At 41.8% G+C, this 22,231-nt stretch overlaps 1 protein-coding gene across 2 annotated transcripts in view; it reads right to left on the reverse strand.

Moving 5' to 3' along the window:
- The window catches only part of LOC124775061 (tubulin alpha-1C chain), a 109,196-nt gene that overhangs the window by 66,254 nt on the left and 20,711 nt on the right, over positions 1-22,231 (reverse strand). The gene's annotated exons all lie outside the window — the stretch shown is intronic.

The raw sequence follows: 22,231 nt of genomic DNA on the forward strand, positions 1-22,231 counted from the left end.
TATCGCCAGTACTAGGAAACTGGATTATCACCTGTTCGGAAATCTTAGAATTACGAGGAAAATCTGACAGATCATTAATTTACTATCAAGAATGGTGCCCTTGAAAATTTCGTGGGCTTCGCAGGAAATTACCTGTAGTTTGAGGATCTGTTAAAGCATATAATTATGTGTGTCATCCTACGAGAAGCAACGTGTATTAATGTAGGAAAATCACATTAATTGTACCTAAGGCGAGGACGGTCGTTGTTCTCATTAATAGCCCAGAGTCCTACTTTGGTTGACGTCCGGCACAGAGGCATTATAGTGTTATAGCGCATATAAACATATGTCATTCGTTTCCTCAAGTAGAAGAATTCCCAAATTCTAATTTCTTTCTTTCATCTCCGTCAGCTTGGGAGGACAAAAGCTGGCATTGAGAACTGTAAAAGAAGGAAAGAGAAACAGCATGAGTAAGAGAAAGAGTATGAAACGAATAGGACGCTCGTCTATTGTTTACAATTCTTCTTACTTTAGAGATTCCAGAAAAACAGTTTCTGAATTAATGGTTCGACAATTAGACAACACAAATCGGCCGAAACTGCTAATAATAATTAAATACAAACATGAGGCTCCTTGATAAACTAATAGAACAAGATCACTGCCATCTTCTGTGACACAATGCCAACTTTATGTACGTTTAGGAAACTTACGAAAGGTACAGGAATACGGTATGGGGTCACAGACACGAAGAGTGACCACAGGGAACAGCACGTCATTCATACGAAACGTATACCGTGTTTTATCTTTTCGGGATACTTGTACAACTGAGGCAAATGAACTTTCTGGATTTAAGACTAGTCAGTCTCCAAATGACATCACACAGTACAATTTTTTTGAAAGAAGTATCCGCCATTTGACTGTTAATTGTTCATTTATTTTACGTAGTCATGATATCGGCTTTATAGTCATTCTCAAGTGCATGTTGAAATATTAAGATATGCCTTACCTGTCTGTGAGATTTCATCTTCGAAAAACACATATTTCCTGTCTTATAAACCAATTGTTTATAAGGTCATATATATGTTTTTTTGGCAATGACATGTCACAGAACAGTTGTCTGTAAGACCAGAAATATGCCTTTTTTTCGTCGATGACATGTCACAGGCGGGTCAGACATATTTTAACATTTCAGTATTTCAGTAGGCGCTTGAGAATAGCCATAAAATCGAAATCATGACAGTGTAAAATAAGTGAACAGTTAACAGTCAAATGGCGGATTTTCTTTCAAGAAATTCTACATGACTGTGGTCCTCCATGAAGAAAAAATCATTAGCTCAGTACAAATGCTATGGATCGTATACAACACGTACTGTTTGTGGACATTACAGCGGCCGCTTTCATTCATCTTAATGTGTTAACTTAATGACCCAGAAAAATTATGTTCAATTAAACCGTTGCATAATACTTCTGAAGCTATGAGTTACCGAAGAATGTCTGTCAGAACAATAACGTGACGTAAGGTGGGCGGAGCACGGATGGAGAGGGCGTGGCCCCAGAGTCCTTCCTGTCGCGTGACGGGGATCTACGGTCCAAGGCGATCACCGATTTAAACAGTGGGCGCCAGACAAAGGAAGACAAGGAATCCCTCTGGCACCACCGATCAGCTGGACGTGCGTGGCTTCTCGAAACGCGTTGTGCTTCCTCGACTTCTGCTGCTCTCATTTCGGAATATTATTGATCTTGCATTTGTAGAAAAACGGGCAAGCCTGTAAACCTCCTCTGAAAACTCAGTTGTGTTTTTGATATAACAACGTTCTTTGCACATTTTTTTTGATTTTCAAGAAAACCACTGCTACACAACTCGAATATTAAAAAACAGATTACTTGTTCTGCAAATGATGATGATTGTCATTTGTAATGGCAGTCGTTATGCAAAGTGTTGTTGGTCCAAATTCACCTGCTGAACATTAACAGTAGTCTACGTTTTTTATAAAAGTAAATATGACTAACTACATTCTCATATGCATTCAGTTAAGAGACCCAAAATTAAAACGCTGAATGCTCAAGAGAAGATAACATTGATGTACATCAGTTGTGATCAAAATGAAAGTGAATACCGCTATGGCCATTTACAAAGATATCGTTCTATACAGTGAACTGCCCCACAAAAGGGTTCACAGATGGAAAAATACTTTAATGTGAGGATAATGTTAGAAAAGTAAACTTACTTAAGTCTGGCGTCTTTATGCTCCATGTTATATATCTGAGACCAGTTTGGTACAAGTTATATTACTTTAATCCTCTGATAGACAGTAACACTAAAACTGAATAATTGAAAGAAACGAACCCATGGAAGGAGGAAGATAATAGATTAGCCTCCAATTGGCAAGACAGGGTTTGGATATGCTGCTGAAGTGGAATGTGATGGACATTACCATTTTGAACAAAACCATCCCAGCATTGGCCTTAGTCCATTTAGTAAAGTGCAGAAAAACTACAACCGGGTGCAGCAACGAGGATTTCAATCTGATCCTCCCGAATGCCAGTGCAAACCTAGGTGTCGCTCCTGTTTATCGCAGCTAAGCCACTATACTACTTAACAACGCTTGAGTTTTTAAAGTTTAAGAGCAAAACGTGTTTTGATCCAAGTACTGGATAAAGTAAATTATGTGGAGATTCAGATTATGTTAGTGCACCGTGGTGTTCAAAACGGTGTCCCATACTCTTAAGGAGACTGTATTGGTCAGGGTAGAAAAAAGTCCTGGAAATATCTGGGAACAAACAGCTGTGTCATGTGGCAGCGATTCATCCATAGGGATACATTACCGGATTTGCTCAACGGTGTTACGTCTTACATATTCTTGAGTCCTCCTCAAAGAATCACGAAACCATGTGAACACACTTGGCTGGCTTTGGATTTCCCACATCATGGGGACACATTTTTCTGTAACGAATGCGCATTCTCAATGAGCGTGGAGCACACCAATTCTTTTAAGTGCCCCATAGCCAGAAGTCTAAAGGATTGAGTTCACGTGAACTGAGAGATGTTACTACTGGATCTTCTCGATCAATCCGTTGCTCACTAAACGTTTGTGCGAGATGGGGACGTTTCATCGCCCGAGTGCTTCCACACGTTGTGAGTAGTATGTTAAACAAACTTCTGCTGCTGAACTGACCACGCAATTGTGTGATTTATGCATTCGGCACCTCCAATTCTTCACACGCTTGTTTCAGAATCATCACCCACAACTCACAGCAACACATGCTCCTCCATGTCCAGCGTGTGAACAGTACGAATTCTACTGTGATACCTTATCTTTATTGCATATAATCCCGTGCTTGCAAGTGGCTGGAGCAACCAGCCGATCTTTTTAGTTGAAATGTATCGTTCGGTGTACATAATGCATGCCTGCCGAAACACGCCATAGGGTAGAACATATCGGAATACCACGTCCGCCGCTTCCCGCGTGGGTTAGTAGGACTCCACATCACTGTTTAGTTTGTTCACATTCCATTGAATCACTAATACTGTGCTAATGGAAGTACAACCGCAAGACGATTGTTAATAGGATGATGCTATTACTGAGCAGTGTATATCCATCCTTTATTCAATGGAATACGAAAGCAAAATATTTTGGATACTCCAACATCGTTTTCGGATCCGTGGAGTAAGCACAGTGGAAAAAGGAGGCAGGCATGTAAAGAACCAGTTTCTGGCAATCGAATGGCGCTGTTGTATGCCTGTCCGATACAGAAACAACACAGAGAAGGGAAAACAAAGTGAGATAATGTATTGTGATAAGAGTACCTTAGCCTGATCAGCGCGGCAATCGGACCAAAGTGTTGACAGCAGGAAGCAGTCCGGTGCACGGGGTACCATTCATCCTTTACCAATCTCGCTGGCTTCCAGGGCACGGGCTCTGGTCAAAAGCAGCTTGAATTTCGGAACGAAACAAAAGTCCACAGCTTTCGGTGAACAACCAGGTCAGCTGGATAACGTGTGGAATCCCGTTATTTCCAAGATCTGCCAGAGAGTGCGCCGAGAGCCCCGGTGAGCGGCAGCCCACCGGACAGATGAGGTTCGCATTTCCGCCAACAAGGAGCTGTCCGTTAGCAGTCGGCGGTCCTGCAATTGCGATCTCGACGTATACAGCGCACTACCGTATTATGCGTGGTCGGTAGTCGGTGTCAGTCTTCCGTCGCCCACTTGAAGATGTCTGGAGGTGCGCAGATGAAAAGTCGTGTGTGATGACGACCAACTGCGATCCCAGGACACCAACGAGTAACTGCTGCGATACTTCTATCGGATGTGATACCTACGCCTACGCAACGTCACATGCCAATAATCTTGAAACGCAGAATTTGTGTGCTTCATGCTCGCGTACATCTACGTAGAAATCTGACGTAACGAGACTGTGAACTTGTGCCTCGTCCATGTATGAATAATAACCTACAGTTTGCGGGTTTTACGGAAGAATGCAACCATCTCAATATGTAATTCTTTCAAAGTGTATCATATTTTACGTAAATATGAAAGACATTAAATTTGGGTTTCGTTTTTTTTAACGAAATGTCACTGGTTCTGCACATGAAGTAGAGAAAACGGAGGCGTAGTGTGCATATTTGCGGTCACCATCATCCAGATGCTGTACTTATCAGGTTGTTGTTGTTGTTGTGGTCTTCAGTCCTGAGACTGGCTTGATGCAGCTCTCCATGCTACTCTATCCTGTGCAAGCTTTTTCATCTCCCAGTACCTATTGCAACCTACATCCTTCTGAATCTGCTTAGTGTATTCATCTCTTGGTCTCCCTCTACGATTTTTACCCTCCACGCTGCCCTCCAACACTAAATTGGTGATCCCTTGATGCCTCAGAACATGTCCTACCAACCGATCCCTTCTTCTGGTCAAGTTGTGCCACAAACTTCTCTTCTCCCCAATCCTATTCAATACTTCCTCATTAGTTATGTGATCTACCCATCTAATCTTCAGCATTCTTCTGTAGCACCACATTTCGAAAGCTTCTATTCTCTTCTTGTCCAAACTATTTATCGTCCATGTTTCACTTCCATACATGGCTACACTCCATACAAATACTTTCAGAAATGACTTCCTGACACTTAAATCAATACTGGATGTTAACAAATTTCTCTTCTTCAGAAACGCTTTCCTTGCCATCGCCAGCCTACATTTTATATCCTCTCTACTTCGACCATCATCAGTTATTTTGCTCCCCAAATAGCAAAACTCCTTTACTACTTTAAGTGCCTCATTTCCTAATCTAATTCCCTCAGCATCACCCGACTTAATTAGACTACATTCCATTATCCTTGTTTTGCTTTTGTTGATGTTCATCTTATATCCTCCTTTCAAGACACTGTCCATTCCATTCAACTGCTCTTACAAGTCCTTTGCTGTCTCTGACAGAATTACAATGTCATCGGCGAACCTCAAAGTTTTTATTTCTTCTCCATGAATTTTAATACCTACCCCGAATTTTTCTTTTGTTTCCTTTACTGCTTGCTCAATATACAGATTGAACAACATCGGGGAGAGGCTACAACCCTGTCTTACTCCCTTCCCAACCACTGCTTCCCTTTCATGTCCCTCGACTCTTATAACTGCCATCTGGTTTCTGTACAAATTGTAAATAGCCTTTCGCTCCCTGTATTTTGCCCCTGCCACCTTCAGACACCAGCAGCACACCTTATCAGGTGTGACAAAAAAAAAAACGGCGAATGAATTTTGTAGTAGCAACTGCTGACGCTGCAACCGTTGGACATTTCACGTAGTTTGTCCGATAGCCTAATCCGTTGAGGCAGGCAGCGTCAAACACGTTTGGCTTGTCAGTCAGCGTCCAGAGGCGCTAGACTGAGGACATGTTTACCGTGTCTGTCGCGCATCATGGATTTCGAACAACGCGTCAGCATTAAGTACTGCTTCAAGTTGCAAAAAAGTGCCAAACAATCTCATGAAATGTTGAAATTGGTGTATGGCGATAATATTGTAGTTCTGAAGTCTGTTTACAAGTCGTATGAGCGTTTTAAAAGCGGAAATGGGTCGGCAGAAGACGCAAAGTTCGTGACGCCCATTAACCTCATAAACAGAAGAAAATGTGCAAAAACTGGCAAAAACTAAAACTGTTCGTTCAAACAGGCGAATAACTTTTCGAGAACTTACCGAAGAACTTATCATCTCATACGGGTCCATGCAAAGCCTTTTTAACTGGTGATTTGCATATGATACGAGTGAGTGCCAAATTTGTTCCCCGAATTTCGAGTGATGAACGGAAGAAAAGTCGTGTGTCAGTTTGCACAGAGGTGAAGAATCGTCTTCATTCAGATTTGAAGTTTAAAAAAAAAAAAAAAAATGGCTCTGAGCACTGTGGGACTTAACATCTGAGGTCATCAGTCCCCTAGACTTAGAACTACTTAAACCTAACTAACCTAAGGACATCACACACATCTATGTCCGAGGGAGGATTAGAACCTGCGACCGCAGCAACAACGTGGCTCCGGACTGAAGCGCCTAGAACCGCTCGGTCACAGCGGCCGGCATTTGAACTTCAAGTTAAAACTTGTAACTGGAGATGGTAAATGGACATAAAACATGGAGTCTATGAGTATGACCGTGAGACGAAAATTCTGAGTTCCTGATGGGAAACCAGTGAATTTTCCTCCACGTTAGTCAAAATACAATATCGAACGTATACTCATTGTTTTTGTTTTTTCAATATTAATGAAATAGTGCGAGTAGAGTTCGTTCCAAGGGGAACAACTGTAAACGCCTAATTCTGCAAGGGAGTACTGATATGTTTGTGAAATGATGAACAAATAAAGAGGTCAGAAAAATGGGCCTATGGCTTCCTTCTTCATCACGACAACGCGACGTGCCAGACCTCGCTTTTGATTCGCAAGTTTTTGGTCGGATATTTGTTCCTGTCTGTCCACAGCCGTCTTACTCATCAGATTTAACACCCTGCCCGACTTCTGACCCTTCCCAGAAATTAAAAGTATGCTTAAAGGAAAACCTTTTGACACCGTTCCTGACACTGATTGGACCACCACGCAGTAGCTGAACACCCTTCCAAAAGAAGCCTTCCAGAAATGCTTCCAGTCATGGGTTCAACATTAGGATAAGTGCACTGCTAGCCAAGGACACTACTCTGTAGAAGATTAAATCAAATTCCGAATAGGCTTACTACTTAGTTTTTAATAAAATTATTCGCCGCATTTTTTGCTCATACCTTGTATTTATTGATTTTAGAGGTGACTACGGAAAGGAGGGATGCTTCGTTGAACATGAGGTAATTAGAGACGGAGTACACGTTAAAACTGCACAAGAATGAACAAAAGGCATTGGCTGCGTCCTATTCAGAGGAATCTTCCCGCGATTTGCCTTAACTGATCCAGAGAATCCACGGAAAGTCTATAGTTATTACCGGGCTGAGGCTTGAATCCTGTTCCATCGGAAACTGAGTTCACAGTGTGCTAACCAGTCAGTGTGAGCGCGGGTAAGAGAGGCAGAGACAGAGAGAGACGGTGCGTGCTTCTGAGAGAAAGAGAGACAAACAGATAGAAAGTAAGAGAGAGAGGAGAGAACATAGCGCATTTGTGTAGCGTTAACAACGAAATAAGAAATCGCCATCAGTACCTAAGACTGAGGTATAGAATACCTGAACACTTCATACTTGAATAACAGATGTGACAGTTCGCGCGTGATATTATATTGAAATTTATAACGCAAATGAGAAAAATCTGACTGTCAATTCTATTTCCTACAAAGCGTGATGACAGGGACACGCCTTTCTTCCACCCGTCACGTGAATGTGGTTTCAAAGCTCAGTAGGGCAGACAGGGACGTACGGATCTGTATGTACCTATGACCTAAGGTTTCATTTAACAGAAACTGGAATCGCGAGTACCTAAGGCATCACAGACAAGCATGGAAGTATACATTTCTGTAACGTAGAAATATCAGTTCAAGAAAGTGCTGTCGGCTGTTTCAAACGACATAAGTCTTGAAAGAGGGCGATATTTTCGTGTCATGCCTCGACGTTATCACAGAAGTCAGTAGTATTGAGTTGAGTGTCAAGCGAAGTGGCGCAAGTGACTGTCGTCGACAGGCCGCCTACGTAGATAGGCCACCCGAGCTGCACCGCAGAGTTCACTAACAAGGCTAGGCCACAAGTTCAGTTTTTAGAACGGCTCATCTGAAAGCGTTATGTTAGCAGTTATGACTGACAATGTTTAGCTGCTAATGACTCACCATGTGCATCAGGAAGGCGACAGAAAATTAGCGTCTGGGAGGTGCAGAGATCAACCTTCTATGGGATGTACGTATTACACTTTACAAAATTGACTATGTCGACATTCAAGAAACGTTCAAAACAAACCATTAACTTGCACCATAAGCACCGAATGAAATACGGCGTGCCACAGTGATCACAAACGTTCGCACAATCAAGATCGAAGGCAAACTCCTTGAGAGTTTCAAACCGTGCTGGACGTTCAGTTGGGTATCCACTCCTAAAGAATGCGTATAGAATCATATTCGTGTAATGGGGTTATGAGAACTGATGGAAATGATGGCATGTAGCCGAATACCAAACAGTCTGTCGTGCAGCTTATCGTGAAACTAGTTATCCTTTCAGGTGTAGGTGCAGGTGGTGCAATAATGTGTTTTATAGGCACTGAAAAAGAAACATCCAGAGGCTGAATTTTGCTCAGTGGTTCCAGGTGGTATGAGTTCCAATGTCATACACTTCTCAAGAGGGACAGTTTGCTCTAAACAAGTACGATTTTTATACGCAGACCAGGAATTAAGCAAAAGAAAGGAATTTTGACCAGCTATTGGCCAAAAGCAGTGCTCATACCACAGTTGTATTTCTCTTACGCTCAATTTCCCACTCTTGCTTGCTGTGATGTAAATATTCCCTACTGCCCTTGCAAGCTCGCGCACACGAGAAAGAAATGCATGGGTCAGAGAACCCCCAGCTTCTCGCAACACAATAAATAACTTTTCAACCAATTTACCATACAGATTAACAGTCGGAATAATTGTATACGAATGCCTTAAGGTGTTGATACAGTTCTCTTGGCACCTCTGATTTCCAGGGTCTCTTTCATACACATTTCCTCTTCAAATCCGCCGGCCGGTGTGGCAGAGCGGTTCTAGGCGCTTTAGTCTGGAACCGCGCGACCGTTACGGTCGCAGGTTCGAATCCTGCCTTGGGCATGGATGTGTGTGATGTCCTTAGGTTAGTTAGGTTTAAGTAGTTCTAAGTTCTAAGGGACTGATGGCCTCAGATGTCAAGTCCCATAGTGCTCAGAGCCATTTGAACCGTTTGAACCTCTTCAAAACTGATTTGTTGGACTTGAAAACAAATTCCTTTCTGTTCAGTGCGATAAGGTTGTTTATCTCATCTACAAATTTTCAGGCTGATTGTGCAGTCAGTTGTGCAGCGTCAAGTTGACGCTTTGTTTGACATTTTGTTATCTTGCGTCTTCAAATACTGTAGCACTGATGTCATGCAACCATCCGATGCATCCTTGAATTCACTGAAGTCTCTGTCGCGTGCAGTTTGATGTACATAACATAGTACGGCATTATCATGCTCATCCTGCAAATTGTATCGAGCACCCTTGAAACGCGCAAACACCAGTTTTTGTAACAAGTGCGCCTTGTCCTCTCTTGAATATCCGTAGTTCAGTATCACTTTCACTTGTTAACCGAGTATCTTCATCATTGTACTCCTCATGTACATTATCCGCACAGTCGAACGTATACGACACCACACGTCCCAGGACGCACCTTGCAGAAACGCAAAAATTTCATCTACCACTTCTTTCTCACTGTGCGAAGTTCCTTAGGTTCCCTTCTGACTTCGGCAACTGTTGTTGTAGACGTAATGCAATATCTGCTGTGTATCAACACCACTAGCACTGTTGTGAGTTACTCGTCGAGGAAGCAGTTCAACTGCGCTCCATGGCCTCAAGCTGTGCTCACCACTGGATACCTCCAGTCTCTCCTCCTGTTGCCATTAGCAGCCAATGTTGTAATTGCCTGGTAGACGATATGTGATGCGTCGAATCCCGTAAACATCTTTGGCCTTTTGCGACCTCGCACTGAAGGGGTTTCTTGTGAGACTGCTGTTCACAAACAAAATCTGGCCGATTAACTTGACCGTATGCCACTTAGGGGCGAAAAAATTGTTCCTGCAACACATAACGATTCCGACAAGATTTTATGTCGACAGTTTTATGTACACCTGACAATTCTAATCTGCTGGATATCAGATGAAATTACTTGTACCCTTGGTCTTTCTTCAAACAGGATGTGAGATCAACCGGTTTATCGGCTAAATTTTCTGTTCTACGTTGGCTAGTATTTTAATTATTCTCACCCTGTCACTAGCAACAACTGTATTTTATATTGAAGAAAATACAAGCATTTTGTGTGGCTCAATTAATATTTACCTGTATCTTGGCTTGGCTCTGAGCACTATGGGACTTAACATGTTAGCTCATCAGTCCCCTAGAACTTAGAACTACTTAAACCTAACTAACCTAAGGATATCACACACATCCATGCCCGAGGCAGGATTCGAACCTGCGACCGTAGCGGTCGCGCGGTTCCAGACTGAAGCGCCTAGAACCGCTTGGCCAGTCCGGCCGGCTATTTACCTGAATCCATCGACTTCATAAATAGAGTGAACTGTTAGGTGGCTGGTACACAGTCCTATTTGACCAAATAATTTTAGCTCAAAGTTTTGAAAGTCATATGATCAAAACATAACACATTCATCAGTACAACGTCAACATATAGGTACATTACGCTACCAGTTGCCAGTCTGGACTCGCCACGATGAGATTAGACAACCTGAAATTGAAGTGTGGCGGCTGATAACGCAGGAGTTGTAACAAGTCGCGACTGGAAACAGTGGCGGCTCGTAGCTACAATTAGTCAGGGTGTTACTAGAGAAGTTTTAAGCCTTTGTTTTAAAACTGTGTAAGAGAAAACAAACATGCGTAAAAAGAACATTTATTCAGAAAATTTATAAAATTCTAAAAGAACAAAATCAAACATTTTTTTGCGTACTTTAACTTAAATTGTTGCAGTTGAAGCTCGATCTATCCACTTAAAAACGAAGTCCATTCTTCCTTTTTTTAATTTGTGGGAAAAGATCGATACTTTTCTCTTTGATCTCTGGATGACAAATGAAAAAAATTTTTCTTCGTTGAAAACACTAAAAGCGCATCTATTCTTTCCGTATTCATAGTGCTTCTTAGAAAAGAATTTTCTTTCTTTTCAGTGTTGGAAAGCAGCCTTCTGCCTATGATGGAGTCTTCAGAACTGTCGAGAAGATTTTTATGTTTCATAAATTTACTAAGAACGTTATCAAGATTACTTTCCAAGATAAATTTCAACAGAATTTGCAGTATTTATAAATATAAATGCTACAGTAGAATACTTTTAGTTCAGTTTCAAGCTTTTCTTTCTCAGTCATGCTTCGGTAGGCAGTACTACCTTTTGCGTAGGATGTTCATTCTTAAAAGTAGTGAAGCATTTCTTTTTGAACAGTTTACCTACTACTAAGCGTTTAGTGGAAGAATATCTCTCCATTATATCAATACGTACACAATGAAAACCTTCCTCAGTACCTGCCATGAATATATCTGAAGGATTCTCACAATACTCTGAGTTTATTAACTCTAAATATAAAATGTAGACTGGCAATGGCAAGGAAAGCGTTTCTGAAGAAGAGAAATTTTTTAACGTCGAGTATTGATTTAAGTGTCAGGAAGTCGTTTCTGAAACTATTTATATGGAGTGTTGTCATGAATGGAAGTGAAACATGGACGATAAATAGTTTAGACAAGAAGAGAATAGAAGCTTTCGAAATGTGGTGCTGCAGAAGAATGTTGAAGATTAGATGGGTAGATCCATAACTAATCAGGAGGTATTGAACAGAATTGGGGAAAAGAGGAGTTTGTGGCACAACTTGACTAGAAAAAGGGATCGGTTGGTAAGACATGTTCTGAGGCATCAAGGAATTACCAATTTGGTACTAGAGAGCAGCGTGGAGGGTAAAAATCGTAGAGGGAGACCAATAGATGAATACACTAAGCAGATTCAGAAGGATGTAGGCTGCAGTAGGTACTGGGAGATGAAGAAGCTTGCACAGGATGGAGTACCATGGAGAGCTGCATCAAACCAGTATCAGGACTGAAGACCACAACAACAACAACAACAACAAATATCAGTTTGAAATGTGTTATATATTCATTAACTTTAAATACATTTATTTCTCGAGAATACATTTGGTTGTGAATTATTTCAGTATGAAGCATAATGTGATGAAAAAGCTCTAATCAAAACCTGAAATTATCATCATTCGGGTACTTTAAAATTCCTGTTGCTTCTGATATGGTTTAATCTGCATTTGATGTTGTCTGGATTTCGGCAAGGCAGTTTCTTAAACGTTGCAAGTTTTCATGAATTTTGTTTATAGTCCGCAAATTTAACTTACATCTCATAAAGGATGGACGTCGAATGCTGACGCTCATATTGTTCTTGAGAGAGTTTATACGTTGCGGCGATCTTGAGAAGAAAGTAGTAGTAGCCAGAGTGTTAGAGAAAAATATTCTTGCTTTTCATGTAACACTTGATGCATTTATCATTATTAAATTAAGCTGATGCGCATAAAAGTGAATAAGATGCGAGTTACTACGAACTATTGCTTGAACTCTTGCTTTTCTGTCTTTCGTGACATTTTCACCATCAAATACGGAAGCTATCACTTTTTCGAATTTACTTGAAGTATCATGTCCAGTTGTTCTACAATACGTTTTGATGTGCCTTCTGATGTTTGATTTTCCGAACTAAAGAATCCCTCAAAGCCCTAAAGTATTTCTTCATTCAATACGTACCACAGAACAAGGACCTTCGACTGGGTTCTGAACCATCTATTGTGCCATCAGCCATAACCGCTGTAGAGGAAGCTTTTTTAATTTCCGTCCATGCCTCCTCATGGTATATTTGTAGCAAGCAGTCAGGTATCTCCTTCTCAGCGGCCTTAGAAACATCTTTGAAGACTGCATTGATTCTTCAAATCTCAATCTAGTTTAGATGCAAAATTTAGTTATCCTCTAAATACCCCTGGATTTACCGAATCGTATTTTTCATTATGTCCAGCCAAGGGAGTTTCAACGTTTCCACAATTGAAAATATAATATATTATTTTGAACAAAATTTCGCACTTCTTTTTAACCTTTGTATTTTGTTAATTGATTGAAGATCTGCATGCTTCACTTAGTTTAGCCGTAATATTTATGATATCTAAAAATGGGCAATAGGACTACGTTATCAATGCGCTTTTTTGGCTTCTCGTGGTTTTCAGTTTTTTCATTCATTTTGTTTATATTTTTAAAACTATCTTGTGTCCACAATATATCATCTCCAAACAGGAAACACGGAAAGCAAAACAATGCCTTCTTTGCTTCACAACTCAGAATTAAATCTACGAATATATTTCTTGTTGTTGCTTCTGTCTGCATTAGAATATCAGATCGAAACGTCACAGCTTTACGCTTCATTTAACTGAGTGATTAATTTCTACATGTTTAATCAATCATTTTACGCCGAGAGCGTCCTTTCAATGTCTAGCTAATTAACCTCTGGATTCAAGAATGCTTCCGTGTATATTTTTTCTTCTGTTGGTGTCACACCTCCTCTCTCATCCTTTGATCCCATGATGTATGCGTATGGATAAACGTAAGTGTGCATTGAATATATAACAATCTGGGTTAGTCAAAGATGGTAGCATTAGGGTAGTTTAGCACCAACATAACAACGTGAGCAGATTCGGTAGAGAGTTCGTGATTCCAAAGATAGTGGGGATGAGCAGGGCAGAGTTTGTGAGGTTGGTTCTCACTGGGGTCCTACCCCCACTACCAGTTTTTTTTTAACGGTTGGCGATTGGTTCTGGAACGAGCCATGTGAGGACACTCTGGGGCCGCCTATTGGATGAGACGTACGCAGGGGTGTGGCGCTCGTCATTGATGGTGAGAAAAGTTATTCATAATGTATGTTTTTTGGGGTAACATTGATTATGAAGCATGTTCTGGTGTCAATTAATACTGGGAAACGTTCAGCGATATTTTATTGGTAGAAATTTTTCAGATTAATGTGTTTCAACTAGCGGACTTAGGCCCGAGGTGATTGAGGGCATGAACCAACGGTTCTTGCTCTTAGGTCAATAGCGGATAGGTTCATTAATGTTTCATTTGTTGCATAGTTTCGTTCTAGATATAAGCAATATAAATTTTTCATGATTCTACGGTTTATTTTACTCATTTCTTTGTTGTCGAACTTGGCCACTTGTTGCCAGCATTCATAACGGTAGTCACTGGATTTGCCATTCGTTAATCATAGTATGAATAATGTGAAGTCATGAAGCCTGGGCTGGTTTGCTCACGTTGCATTGCGGTTGCATAATACACGGTTTCAACATGAACTTATCCGCATGGTACTGCATGTGTAGTAACACAAATAATGTTTGAGAAAGTGAAAGGTAATATCCTTTCCTACTCCGCGCGTTAAATAGGTGTGACATTGACTAAATGGTGTTAAGAGGCCACCATTCAGTAACATTCATTTTTACCCATTTTAATCATTAGTAGATGTAACTGACGACGAAGTGTTGTCTATATTTCCCTTATGACGAGATGCAAGAGATAGTGAGTGCTTCATGTAGGTTTTGTTACTGAGAGTGGTAGTTTTCTTAATATAACAGATTTCATGTATGTTTTGTCACAAGGAGTAATAGTTCCCTTAAATGTTTTGTCACAGAGAGTAATAGTTTTCTTAAATGTTTTGTCACAGAGAGTAATAGTTTTCTTAAATATTATTGAAATAAATCAGAATGATAATTGAAATTCTCTCTTAGCGTTATTTATTATCCTTCATCCATACCACTGAGATAATGACAATATTCTATGAATTTTCAATCCAGGCATATCCTTTGTATGCATTACGCACTTCATGCGACTAACTGAATTCATAGTATCAGAAAAAGAAAGTCTTAGCGTCCCTAATGTGCACGTATTGTTCCATGGCCATTCACCGATGTTGCGTAATCCGTTGCTTCATTTTTAAATTAGAATACTATCTTTTCTAGCGGGTTTGATTACCCATATCTCAATTTATCGGGTCTAATTGAAAGAATTGGACACATAGCGGTAGAAATGGGAACCATGGAGCACTGTGTCCGCTTACATTAAAGGGTGATACTTCTTACGTGAAAATTAATCTGCTTAACAAACAAAGGGTAGACTTTGAAGATGTTGAACAAACTTTTTTGTTAGTGTAATTTTCTCATGGAGAAACACTTGCGAAAACTTTAGCTGTTGAAGATCAGTTACAGAACTTATTCGTTGGGAAACCAACGCCATGTAAGTAGTTTACTATAGAATCAATGAACAAAAAAAAAATAATAATTAATCATATAGAATAGCTGGAAGTAGGATAATATTCCAGTTCTACACTTTGGCACATTCAACTGGTACACGGTTTTTAATAGCAACACCCGAGGAGAAAAGAAAGCTGCGCTCCACCGGCACGCCAGGGTCGGCTCTGCAGGAGCGACAGCGCCCTCCCTCTCCCTGGCAGCCTCGCGTGCAGCCACCTGTGTGCGCCATGTACACAACTGAAGACTACGCCCCGGGAACTGTGAAGCGCACACTTCTATGCCAATATTTTTCATAAACTTGGGGGTGGCTACTGGCATCAAGCGTAAGAGTAACATGTTGTACAAGTACAAAGAACGAATTACAGCAAAAAGGCCTCATTATTTTCATTAAATGTTACGGAGCAAGTACGGGGTGTTGCAGTTCCACTGTGCCTGTACGAGAGCCACCAGTGACAGAGAGCCGCTCCGTTAAAGTGAGAGGAGGTGAATGTCTCCTCCTCGTACCCCGTCAATGGAAACATTGATTATGGCTTCTGGTCTGACTCTTGACCGACAAAGGCAATCGGATTCGTCCCTACTTTCAGGGAGTTCTGCATTGATTAATTAATAAAGTGAGGAGGAGAACGTCGGTTACGACACACAATGAATCAGGTTGTCATTAAAGTAATCACGTACCGTATTAAAACAAAGAACTCAAACATTGCGGAGAACAGCCTTCACATAAGTACAGATACAACCAATAATTCTCTTCAGACAACCGTAATCAAAACTGTGATACCGCAAAGGAAACAGGCATTATTAATAAATTAGTGTGCTATTATAGGTTACAGAGTGGCAGACAATGTGCCGTAAGTTTAAAACGGTGGTCGTCAAATGTTTTTCCTCTAGAGCCAATACTGACAATGCGGGTCGAGACCTCGAACGCATATGTACCGATCTTCTTACTAGTTGATAACCTACGACAAGGTTTCAGATTGCTGCCACTGTCAGCGACTTCAAAGATGTGACTAATTGCCTGACAAAATTGTGTTGCGTTGTCTGTGTAAGAGGATGGTAAACTGATTAATAACAGTAATTCTACTTATATTTCTGTGTATTCTATATGAGACACCATCACAAATGTTTACTAAATGTTTTATATGTCATTTTTCTTCTATTCATTGAGTTGTATTACACAGTCTTAATTTAATTTCATATTCCTTGCTACAAATATAAACCGCATTTGAAGATGACCGCCTGTATGAAGGACATCCTGTGCACCTGTCGAACGTAGTCTGTGTAATGTAAGTCCTCAAACTACCTACCATCTCGAATCGATTCCATGTGAGCACCACATCACTTTGATTCTGGTACACATGTCGAGTAACTTCCCTGGTTGACAAACCGTCTCCTCGTAGCGTGGCGATGCGCTCCCGATCATTGGTCGCGACTGTCCTTCGTGGCATGATGTATGGTCACTGTTGTTCCACGGATGTTTCTAATGCATCCCTACTGGTGCTTTACTTTCATCTAAATGTAATGATAATTGTGTGTACCCTTGTATTTATAAACAAAATTGTTGATATGTAGATATTAATGTGCGTTCTTGAACTAAAAATTTGCAGGGAGGTCCAACACTAAATAAAGTCAGCAGACTTTTATAAGTTTCACGGTGTATGCGCTGGGCGTCCGAGAAGTCCCCGTACCCCTCTTGATGTTATACAACTGAGGAAATAAAAAGTTATATTGAGATCCCTGCTTTGAAGTAGACAAAAAACTCTGTAGTCAGTATTGGTCTGTGTTGTTTCAGTCTATCAATGTTTCAATTGTAAAGCCATAGATGGCGACGACCGATTAGGAGCACTGGCGTGTGGGTGCACGAACGTCCCCATAGAAAGATAATGAATACGATTAGGGGTCATTTTAGCTGGGCCCCATCTCTTACAGCAATCCGCTTGCTTGACAGAACGGACTGAAATATCATGACTATACATATTGGACCATATTTGTTGAAGGGTTCACGAATGAATTCACCAGGACGTGTTCAAACATAGTTATTTCCCGAGCTCGATAACAAGGGAATCGTGGATCATGTGTTGTTACGGCAGGACGACACTTTGCTAATCAGGTGCATGAGTTCCTTGATGAACAGTTTCGAGGCCGCTGTATTGGGCGTGGTTCAGTAAAACCTCCAGCCTTTCACGAATCCTGGACATTACCACGCACGTCCAGCCAACTTACTATCGGTAATAATCAGTCCCATATGGCTCAACGTCAGTGGAAGACTAACAAGAATTCCGAAGTAGTGTTGAGGAAGCCTTTTGATGCATAACGCCTGAGATGCTCCGCAACAGGAGGACATGGAGACGCAAACGTTTCTGTGTAAAGCACGACGGAGAATTCACAAACGCGCTCGAGCATTTTATATATGAGTACTCCAATGTACAAAGTGTCCACCATTAAAGTTCTTGAACAGCGTATTATTTACGCAGGGGGAAAATTCATGGGAAAAAAAAGAAAAAAAATTAAAGAAAATTTGACCAATAGATGACGCTGTAAGCGTCACAATATGCTTACCAACACCCACGCGGCACACGGAAATTCCTCAGTTTGCGTCCGAAATGCCCAATATGACTGTCTCCATAAACGATAGCGCGCTACTGGTAAAGCTGTTATACAAGAGAGGTCACTGTGCAAATAGCCCTGCAGACGTTCCGGACACTCAAGGATATGAGAAAAGGCATTAGTACAATGTCTGGTAAGGGTCTGGAGAAAATAATACAAAATTCTAAAAAGAAAAAAAAAACAGGTTTTTTTGAAGTGCAATGTGGCAGATGGAGGAATGCAGTTGATCCGACGTCTGTCGAAGATGTGGCCACAGCATTGCAGCAGGGGTCAAGAGGTGATGTACAAACATGTAGTGCACGAGGAATTGCCTGAACGTTAGACAGACCTGCAAGGACGACGCATAAAATCCTAAGAAACATTCTTCATTGGAGTCCATTCAAAATCATTCCTGTTCAGGAGTTTCTTCTTGGTGACGTGCTAACAAGACGAACGTTAGCCTGGAATTTCTTGCTCGCGTGGAAGTTGAAAGAAATGGTCATGCAACATTCTGTGCACAGACGAAGCCCGTTTCCATCTCGAAGGGCATATCAATATGCAGAACTGCAGACTATGAGCACTGGAAAATACCCACACCGATCAACCACTTCATTCTGAAAAGGTGACTGTGTGGTGCGGGTTGACGGCATTCGAGGAGATGTGTCCTTCGGTTCTCATTATCTCTGTTGTCACTGGTAAACGCTGTGAGAGTCTTTTGCGCACCAATGTCATTCTAACGCTTCGACAGCGTCGATGTATGGGTAGGATCATTTTTATGCAATATGGCGCCCCTCCGCACATTACACAGGCAATGAAGTGGCTGCTGCATTCCGGAAATGTTAGAATTATCAACCGTCATGTCCCTACAGCCTAGCCATCCAGATCAGCTGATCTCAATCCGTGTGAGATCTGGCTGTGGAATTAACTGAAAGATGATGTATTCAATGCACCAATTACGAACGTAGTTGAACTGAAGGCACGTGACCTCTGAGACACTCCGATGTACATCTACATCTACATAAATACTCCATAAGCCACCGTACGGTGCATGGCGCAGTATTCCCTGTACCACTACCAGTCATTTCATTCCTGTTACAATTGCAAGCAGAGCGAGGGAAAAACGACTGTCTGCATGCCTCCGTATGAACCCTAATTTCTTGGGTCTTATCTTCGTGGCCCTTACGTGCAGTGTATGTTAGTGGTAGTAAAGTCATTCGGCAGTCAGCTTCAAATGCTGCTTCTCTAAATTTCCTCAATAGTGCTTCTCGAAAAGAACGTCGCCTTTCCTCCAGGTATTCCTGTTTGAGTTCCCAAAGCATCTCCGTAACGTGTTGTTGGAACCTACCGGTAACAAATCTTGCAGCCCGCCACTAATTTGCTTCCATATCTTCCTGCAATCCGACCTGCTACGGATCCCAAACACTGGATCAGTACTCAAGAATAGATCGCAATAGCGTCCTGCATGCGGTCTCCTTCACAGGTGAATCATTCTTTCCCAAAATTCGCCCAATAAATCGAAGCCGACGAGTCGCCTTCCTTACCACAGTTCTCACATGCTCGTGTCATTTCATGTCACTTTGAAACGTTACGCCCAGATATTTAAACGGCTTGACCGTGTCAAGCAGGGCACTAGTAATATCCGAACATTACAGGTTTGTTATTCCTACTCATCCGCATTAACTTACATTTTTCCACGTTTAGGGATAGCTGCAGTTCATCACACCAACCAGAAATTTCGTCTAAGTCGTCTTGTATCTTCCTACAGTCCCTCAACTTCGACACCTTACCGTACACTAAAGGATCATGAGCAGACAACAACAGATTGTTGCCCACATTGTCCGCGAATTCATTTATGTATATACGGAACGACAGCGGTCCTATCACACTTCCCTGGGGCACTTCTGACGATATCCTTCTCTCTGATGAACACTCGTCGTCGAGGACAACATACTGGGTTCTATTACTTAAGAAGTCTTCGAGACACTCAAATATCTGTGAACTTATTCCATATGCTCGTGCCTTCCTTAACAGCCTGCAATGGGGCACGGTATCAAACGCCTTCCGAAAATCTAGAAATATAGAATTTGTCTGTTGTCCTTCATCCATAGTTCTCAGTATATCATGTGAGAAAAGGGCAAGGTGAGTTTCGCAAGAGCGATGCTTTCTAAAACCATGCTGATTCGTGGACATAAGCTTTTCTGTCTCAATAAAGTTTACTATATTCGAACTGAGAATATGTTCAAGAATTCTGCAGCAAACCGAAGTTAGGGATATTGGTCTGCAATTTTGTGGGTTCCATCTTTTACTCTTCTTATATACTGGAGTCACCTGCTCTTTTGTACAGTCGCTTGGGAGTCCGTTCTGGGTGAGAGATTCACGACAAATGCAGGCTAGGTATGGAAAGAGCTAATTCCCTACAGTACTCTTTGATAAAACCGAATTGGAATTCCATCCGGACCTGGTGATTTATTTGCTTTCAAATCTTTCAGTTGTTTTTCTACGTCAGGGATGCTTGTCACTATGTCGTCCATACGGGGGTCTGTCCGACGGTCTTTATTTCAGCTTATGGTAGAAAACGGTGGGCAGCATATTGAACATGTCTTGAGCCAGTCTCACAACAATTAGAAACTACTGTCATTTTGATTTTTAGGCGGATTTTGGCCTCAGGATAGTTAAAATCCGATTTTCCCATCCGACCTTGCGTGCTTCCCTTACTGACACTCACACTGTTGACTGCCGAACTAGTGGAGTCGTGCACATTGAACTGTACGGATGGTGTAATGTGCAAGTCAGACCATAGCCGTCTATTGCGATTCATCTGCCATTTTTAGCCGACCCCTTTCACGATAAGACGCTTACAGCGACATTTATCGATCAAATGTTTGTTACATTTCTTTTTGTTCCACGACTTTTCCACTTTCATCAATACTATCCTGTTCTAATATGACGTGTTTCTGAGCAGTGGTTCTCTTTCTGCAGCGTTTTGAAACTGGAGCTTTAATTATCGACACTCTGAACAATATGCTGCTTTTACACGGGAGTATGGATGGGGCTTCTCGGATACACTGTATAGAACAGACATTGACGAGGACGACCGTACACATCATCGGAGTCGTATAACAGAAAGAGCAATTTATTTGACCAAATAACTTGGTTTCGCTGTTCCACGGGCTAAAAGCTGTCTTTCCGAGTCAATTTAATTTGTAACTGAGGTTGATCTTGGGCCATCAAAGACAAATGCAAGCGTCGTCAGCTACCGAGACGTAACAGGAACAGAGTGTGATAAATGGTGTCCTCTGAAACACTGGAGCTTACCCCGTCATCGTATTACACTGTCTGAAACGCTTACGCTGTTTTTTACACAGGGCATAATGCTCTGACGTCCACCTCCTTGGGCAATAGCAACGCGTCAAATGACGTCTCATCGGAAGTCCACTTCCTCTTTCTCCTGGTAACTCGGCAGCTAATCTATCCCATTTGTATACGTTGTGGCGCCCAGAATCTTTCGAATATAGTTTCTGCAACAAGTTTCTAGCCCGAAAGGTTGCGATGCAAGACATGGTCGGTCCTATGGTTTATAATCCAAACCGGTTCACCTCGCCGCTTGCGCTCGGGCTGGGACTTGGTAACAAGAACTAACTTCCGCGCCGTGTGCTCGCCCTTCATGACAGAAACGAGTAGCGCGGGTTCATGAGGAAGCGGTCTCAAGTTGCCGCGGACGCGTAACGCGATAGCCGGGACGCCCTTCACGGCGCAGCATGCAGCAGCTGCAGCACCTGCCGGTCCCCAGCTCTGCCGGCTGCTCCGGCACCGGGCTAGCGCGAGATAAGCGCCGACACCCTACAACGATAACAGCGCATTGCCACGGGTGGTTTATTCGCTTGATTGTGGAAGAGTATAACAACGTCATATGCCTCTTATGGCGTATGGATTCAGAAGATCACCAATATATGTATAGCCCTCGGTTGTCCCCCCCCCCCCCCTGACAACACTCAGTGATCTTACATTACTCTACAGACAGCACAGATTTTCTGAATGATAACATATTATTACATTTGCTGTCACCGAATGAAATAAAACTGGACGGCCTTACACTCCTAAGTGGTACACTGGATAACTACTGTTCAAGATACTTTTTGTTACGCCTTCATCTATGAAGTCTGACAATGTAGACGACCTCCTACGATTATCACACTGCG

This window comes from Schistocerca piceifrons, chromosome 2, assembly GCF_021461385.2.
Source record: "Schistocerca piceifrons isolate TAMUIC-IGC-003096 chromosome 2, iqSchPice1.1, whole genome shotgun sequence".
Lineage (NCBI taxonomy): Eukaryota > Metazoa > Arthropoda > Insecta > Orthoptera > Acrididae > Schistocerca > Schistocerca piceifrons.